The 7,663-nt window shown below is 39.5% G+C and overlaps 1 long non-coding RNA gene across 1 annotated transcript; it reads right to left on the bottom strand.

The window, feature by feature from the left end:
• Positions 1–1,520: 1,520 nt before the first annotated feature.
• LOC124704595 lies at positions 1,521–3,879 on the bottom strand. Its single transcript, XR_007003614.1, has 2 exons — positions 2,708–3,879; positions 1,521–2,115 (listed from the first exon to the last, which is right to left on the bottom strand). It is a non-coding gene; the product is annotated as an uncharacterized LOC124704595 (long non-coding RNA).
• Positions 3,880–7,663: the final 3,784 nt, after the last annotated feature.

Below are 7,663 nucleotides of genomic sequence, written 5' to 3' on the forward strand. Positions count from 1 at the left end.
CATAACACTAACTCCTGCTCCCAAGTCATATAGAGCAGTCTAACATAATTATTTTTTATGGAGCATGGAATAGTAGGTATACCTGGATCACCAAGCTTCTTCGAAACTTTACCATTAAAAGAATGATTAGCGAGCATAGTGAAAACTTCCTCATTTGGAATCTTCCTTTTATTAGAGACAATATCTTTCATATACTTTGAATAAGGAGGTAATTTAATAAGAAAAATAAATATGGACCTTTGATATAAAAATTAGGTATCATTGGATCTTGGAATTATATTACTTTTTTCGATTCAAATTATTTGTCACTGATTTAGTTAAAATGCTTCTAAAAATATTTCTAGATATATTCAATACTCCCTCTATTTTATTCTATAGTGCCTATAGTTTTTTGGCACGAAAATTAGCGCAAGAGTATTTTTTACACAAGACCCCTAGCTAAACGATTTGAGATCAACGTAAAATTTGGGAAATCCATATCTTCCTATCTTACCATAACAAATTTGGGAGCTGAACGATTTGGGAGCTGAACGGGGAGGGGGTAATTGAAAAAAAGCTAAGCTACAACCCTATATTCTGAAACAAATGCCAAAAATCTATAGGCACTATAAAAAGGAACGGAGGGAGTATGTGATAAGTAAGTTTGATTGAAGAGAATATTTTATTCATAGAAACTTTTGATTTAGAACTAGTAAAATATATGTGCATTGCCACGAGTAATAAAACATGAACAAAAACAAACAAAAATGGTCAAAATACAAACGTCAACTATCCCAAAAAGATGATACATAACTTTTTTTTAGAAAAACAGTACAAACGCAGATGCTCCATACACGTGTATACACTCACCCCTATGAACGCACACACGCACACCCTACCCCTATGAGCACCTCCGAAAAACTGAGTCGGTGGATTGGATCTTAAAATTGATGAAGTCACCACAGACGCCTCGCTGTTGATGGGAACGTCACCTCCCACTGAATGAATATTCACATAGATGTCAAACCTAAAATTTGAACTCTAGTGGGCCGGGGTACAACCAACCTTCTAACCACCCAAACTCAGGTTGATTCTTAAGTTGATTCTTAAGATGATACATAACTTTATCTCAAGACCAACACATAAATTAATTCAAGGTAATAATAGACACACGGGAACCTAGGGAATCTACACGCCTCTAATCAGTTTTTTAGGTGAACCCCAAGCCACGCTCACTTCTGCAACATGCAAAGCCTCACAACAAGTATTTCTTCCACCCGAGCTGAACTTATACATTAACCCTAGCATTTAATTCTCTACAACATCATGGAGAACGATAATGGAGTTTATTTGCACGAAAAACTATTCTAAATATGAGTAGATATAGTTAAAAATGATAAAACTATGATCATGGCAATTATAAGTGCCAAATATTTCACCAGTAGTTGTTTGAATGCTCTCTAATTATACTAGCAAGGTATGGCACAGCGGCACGCCGCGCCCATTGTTATGACATAGATCATCTATAAGATTCATGGCAGTGTTATGAGCAATAGGGCTCAAAAGATGCATTTATACATAAGAGCAGTGATTAGACAACAACAATAATACATATATAAGTAGACCGTGAGATTGACAAATCTGATTAGATAGCTCATGGAGGCTTTTACATATCCGGTACATGGAAGGCAGGAGGTTCTACTTGACCTACATACTAACATATTTTTATTGATCAAGCTTAAGGAAATAGTACAGTAGAATAGTAAAACAGGTAGTGCGACTGTTCCCTGGTCTCTAAGCACTCAGAGCTCAGCTTATAGTTCTTTTCATTGGAGAAAAGAGTGATGAGTTCTTGTATTTGTTGAAGAAATCGACGGTTGGAGCAGAGTATGGTACGTTGTCACATGGAACCAAAGTCCCTGGTTCGGCATTGAAGAGAGCATGGATGTGCTATAATTCTTTCTCATGCATGTTTACCACTTGCAGTGTCTATGTATATGAATCAGTTACCAACCAAGAATTAGAAGAAGATACATCAAAGATATGAAAGTCTCAATGTACCGCTGATGTGCAATCAAAAAAATCAGAGAGAACCTTGAAGTCTTTCAAAAATTTCACTACAGAAATGTATTTCACCTGTAGAACAACATCAGTGTAGCAAAATTTAGGCTTTGAAGATAAGTTTGAACTGTATCCTTGAAAAAAAAAAAAGATAGGCTTGAAGTAGGCAGACAACAAAATAGCTCAGACCGGTGACCAACAATTTAACTAATCCCTCTTAAGATGGCTACTAAGACAATAGGTACTGCTAAGTATGAATATTACTTCCTCTGTTTAAGATCTATACATACAATTTAATGTCAGCTAGAGACCATAACGTTCGAGGACAACAAGGTTTGGAATTGGCAATGAAAATATAAATTTAATGTTTGCAAACCTAAAACATTGATCCAACAAATCTCTTGACCAAATCCCTCAATGTGACAATTTTCAATACAACCTGTAAGAGTACTACTATATAGTCACCGTACTCGCCTTAAACCCACACCTAACTTTATCAGCATTTCGAAATAATCACAGCATAAACCACGATCTTAAATGAACAGGAAAGCTATTTCTAATGGTGATTGCAAAATTAACTAAGTGACTATGGATTGGTAACTGGTAAAGAACAGAAGCAGACAAATAAACCATTACCCTCCAAATGTAGAGAAGGTCACCAGATTACCTCGGAAGGAACAATAAGGTCACCTGACCTATCTTTGTCGAGAACTTTGGGCTTGTACTTCACCATCTTGTTTGAATCATTCTTCAGTACTTGTGCAGAATACTTATGAAAATAGTATATGCCAAAGCATTCTCATTATAGCAATGAACCCAACAATAATATCCCATCGACAACGACAATTCACTTAGTTTCCCAACAGCGGGATTGATTGCTTGACTTGTCATCACTAAAGAAATAAACAGTAGGATACTACATGAGCAACTAAAGGAATCATTTCCTTGCAGGAAGAACCAAAGAGATCATACGCTCATGATTGCCTTCACATAGAACCAATTTATGGGGAAATTCGTCATCCATAAAGATACATGTATCGCAGAAAAAAAAAGAATATTATTATCAGAACTCACAAACAAATGAACAGAATAATGACATGATTCTGGTCTGGAGCAACAATCTTAGGACACAAAACTAAAAAGAGATGGAAAGGTTAAGCAAACAGAGAGCCAGAAAAAATAAATGAACTTATCACATACTTATTTGTACTTATCATAGCCATTGTTGCATTTAACAACGGTAAAGACATTCATTACTCTGAAATAAGAATAACTTGGTTTCAAATACTGACTACAAGTCCAAAACACTATCATTTCTTTGTGAACTCAATTCAGAGAAGCAAGACAATGATAATCTCTCATCGAATCCCTTATTCACAGGAAAAACAGGGCAACAAATGAAAACCAACTATTTGTACAAAATAAATTAAGCAACCAGAGGTTCATGCTTGTGCATATACTAATTTCTGAAGCGAAAGGTTGAGTAGAAAATATCTAAGGGAAGGGATTTATTTACCTTGGTTTGAAAATTGAGTCAGCATCCATAGCTGAAATTGATTAAATCCTCGGAGAATATCCAATGGACTAATGATTAAATCGTCGGAGAATATCCAATGGACTAATCATACATATTTATCTTGTGTAATTTCTAAGTCGATACCAATCATGGAGATACCCTTAATAAATCCATGATCAATGGTTCGCATTTCTTAATTCAGAAGTAAACTTCGAGAAGACACTATTGAGCATATTGGAAGTAGGCAGACCCGAAGTTAATGATTTGTTTTGAGGGGTGACCTGAAGTTAATGATTTGTGAACTGCAGCTACCGTTATTGCTGGTCCCATATTAGGAGAGATGATAAAATATAACAAATATATGGGGTGCATCAATACTACATTGAAGATTTTCTTTGTTGCACCCATGTTAGATATCATATGAAAACTTCTCCTAGTTCAACGTAAAATTATACCATAAGTATGACACTTTCTAAATAGCATCAACGGCTCAGCGCCTTGTCAACATAAGATGCAGCATTCAAGTATCAAACCCCGCCCTATCCATAAGAGTTGTTTACTGCATTAGCTAAAACCGGAAAAATTCATGTTACCTATAAAGGCTTCAGCTTCAATTTGTATATTGAGCTAAGAATAGAAACCTGAACTTTACAGTCAAATGAATACAATCAGCATCACACACACACAAAGTTCCATACATGTGGGTTCTGACTCAGTTGTTTGAGATATGCACAGGTAAATCAGCAAAGAACTATCAGTTGCGAGAGAATCAATGTGGTAAAACAAAAAGGAATCGAATGGATTAGAGTAGAGACCCCAGCTTCTGCTTCTTCTTTCTGCTTATCCTACTTAACTTAGGGACTGGCGCGGCAGCACGCCGTGCCTTTCTTGTAGACATTAGCTGAAGAACAAAAAGTATTTCTGTTGCAAGATAGAGTGGGCATGTGGCGACGTGTAGCGTGTGGATATATTCAAAAGCAAGTGTCAAATCTATTTCAAGTGAATAGAGAAAAGTCGGCCTCTGTTTAGCGCTGCTCTTTTAGATCAGGCTCCTATGAACTCAGCCACTATTTCCTAATCTGCTAACGGTTGACCTCATTCGATTACTGGCTGCACAAAAATCAATGTTGATGCCCGGTTTATTGAGTAGACAGGGGAGGCGGGGCAATGCCCTGGTGGCTCATGATCATGGTGGCATTGATGCCATCAAATTTGTTGCTACATGGGTTAAAAAACAGGTAATCATTAAAAGTGCCAAGGTGTGAACTCCTCAAGTCAAAACAGTTCTCTAGACACTGAAGTATCTACAACTCTATTAAAGAGGGTAGAAAAGCTTTTCAGTTTTATAGTTTTCAGAAAGTGAAGAGAGATTGTAATAGTGTGGCTAATGAGCTCCATATTACGTAAGAACAAATGGCACTGCTCGCCTGTGGATGCATGAGGTACCAGAGGCAATAGATGTGTACTGCAGTGCATCAGCAGTCCAAGGATTACCTGACATATATTTCAACAAAATAGTACATGATCAGATGCAATTTCAGGTGTTTTATCACACTGCATGTGAATTTGGAGAAAAACCTTAAAGCCATGAGAGGGTATAGAGCAATAATACGTGAAAAGAGGCTGGTAGAAGTCGAAAGAGATCTCTGAAAAGTTATAAGCCACATACAAATTAATTAAAAGCATGGAGCAAAGTGTGAACCTGGATTTTTTTAGTTCTTAACAAAAGATTATGGTCATTAGAACATTACATTTTTTTCTAGCCGGTTCATATGGGCACATAATATGCGGAGAAAGTAAGTTGAAAATTGGTGAACGAACTCCTAAAAGCTACTTGATGGTAGATGAGTTTTTCCTTTCCGTATAGTGCAGTGTGGACTGAATACATTGTTATCTAATTGTAGAAAAACACATATATAGCATATGGATAATGCTATGTACCATTTTTGTAACAGGTATCTGTTGGCAATGTCTTTATTTATTATTGGGTAAAAAAATATCAAATATTACTACGTGAAGAACTAATTAAAGACATGTTATCTACCAATCATTATATTAATCCATGAGATGAGAGGCGATGGACACGAAAAACAATAGTATTCATATTGCAATCTCGGAAGTTCTAAAAAATATGCCATTATGTGACATCGTGAGAAAGAAAGTACTCTAGAAGAAAGTTTGTTACCTGCAATCTTAGAAGTTCTAAACAATATGTCATAATGTGACATCATGAGACAGAAAGTACTCTAGAAGAAAGTTGGTTACCTCTTAATGAAACATATGAGAAAATAATGCCTACAACAAATAAAATAATCAGAGAACCACACGGCCATGCCTCCGGTTTAAACACTTTAGAGGAAGACCATCCCCAATAATGTAGAACAGCATGATCCAAACCAGTTAGACGTGATCACCAAAAGAGACGAATCTGTTGCTGTTGACCTTGAGGAACATGAGCTAAAACCCAAAAAGACCACATATAAGAACAGACAAATTAGTGCAGCAAACCTCCAAAATAAGCAATAGGTCAGTTAGCATGACTTATCTCCTCACAAGGATGACACATCGACACCGCGACCAGAAACTGAAGAAAGACGAACAACCTCGGCAATATGAAATACTAACAACACAACCGAACAGAATGAAGGACAACCCCACGAAGTAGCCGCTGTAGTCCGAGTGCAAACCTCAGCGCACAGGTGCGGACCTTGCAGGCCATCCCACAGGAAAGAACACACCGGAGAAAGGTAACAACCCGACCCGTCAGCTGGTCATGCCGGACACAAGGCCTGCGGTGGACAACACTATGGTGCACATTTGCAGAACTGCAGTGAAATCCATATGTAAAGCTAAATTAGAAAATTACAAACAGTAATACATCCGCAGAGAAAATCAAAACCACAGGCCATTCAGCAAAAGGTTGTACCTGAAACTACCTATGGAGACGTTCTTCACCAAATGAACTGCATTGCCGCCGCTAACTACATAGCCACATATTTTTTAGCACAAGAGCGCAGATGCACACAAGAAGCCTGCACAAAAGGATGTCAAATTCATTAAAACTACCACGGGACTTGATCAGCCAATTCTGAAAAAAAGAAAAAAAGCAGGAAGCGCAGGAAATCAGAGGGCACACAAAGAAGAAACACATCTTAGCAACCTGGGATAGTGGGATTATCAAAGCTATCGGAGCCAAAGCGATTATCAAAGCTATCGGAGCCAGAGCGGAGCCTCTTATTGGGAAAAGGGAAAAAAAGAGGAGAGCCATAAGAGAGAAGCTGTTCATGAGCATGAACGAACGGACCCGAAACATGGTCCAGGCCACGTGCGCCGCCGGGCCGCGCGACTGCGGAGGAGTAGCCACAGGAGACGGACGATCGGCGTCCTCGCCGCCCCGACCTGTAGAGGCAGGGGCTGTATCCCTAACTACTGCGGCGACCTCTGGAGGTGGCTCTTGTAGCGCCATCCTCGAAATCGACGGCCGCACGGCGCCCTCACCGCCAAGACCCGTGGAGGGAGCGAGCGTAGCCTTCACCTCCCGTGGAAGACCACGCCGTTATCGTGAAGGCGCCAAGGCGGTTCCTCCACTGATTCCCCACCGCGATGTGGCTAGCGATGGTGTGGGGAGAAAAAGAGAGAGAAAGGATCGGAGAGGTGTGGTGGAGGGTCTCCCCGTCGAAGCCGCTGCCCGGCCTTTATCCCCTGCCTCCACGGGCCGCCGCCGGCCGCCGGCCACCGCCAGACGCTTGATCTGGACGCATCTATAGAAAGAAAGAGACATGGCTTAGGAGAGATGGGGCCCGGTCAAGAGAATAAACCAGATGCAGTTAAGCGGTGCCCGGTGGGCGCCGCTTTGACCGCACTGTAACTTGCGGGTCCAGCCCTACGCTGCTACACGCACACAGAAAAAGATCAAACGCACATGAAGAGGTACCACACAGAATCCAAACGCTTCTTAAAATTTGTAGGAAGCACCGAAAGTGCACACATTTCAAACCCAGCAGAAATCTAAAATATAAAGTGCAAACGTGTCAGCTCCACATTAATTCTCAGCATACCCCAAAATTTTGAGAAAAAAGATGTTTGTTCCCAAATAGTATAGTAGTT

Source organism: Lolium rigidum, chromosome 3 (genome assembly GCF_022539505.1).
Source record: "Lolium rigidum isolate FL_2022 chromosome 3, APGP_CSIRO_Lrig_0.1, whole genome shotgun sequence".
NCBI lineage: Eukaryota > Viridiplantae > Streptophyta > Magnoliopsida > Poales > Poaceae > Lolium > Lolium rigidum.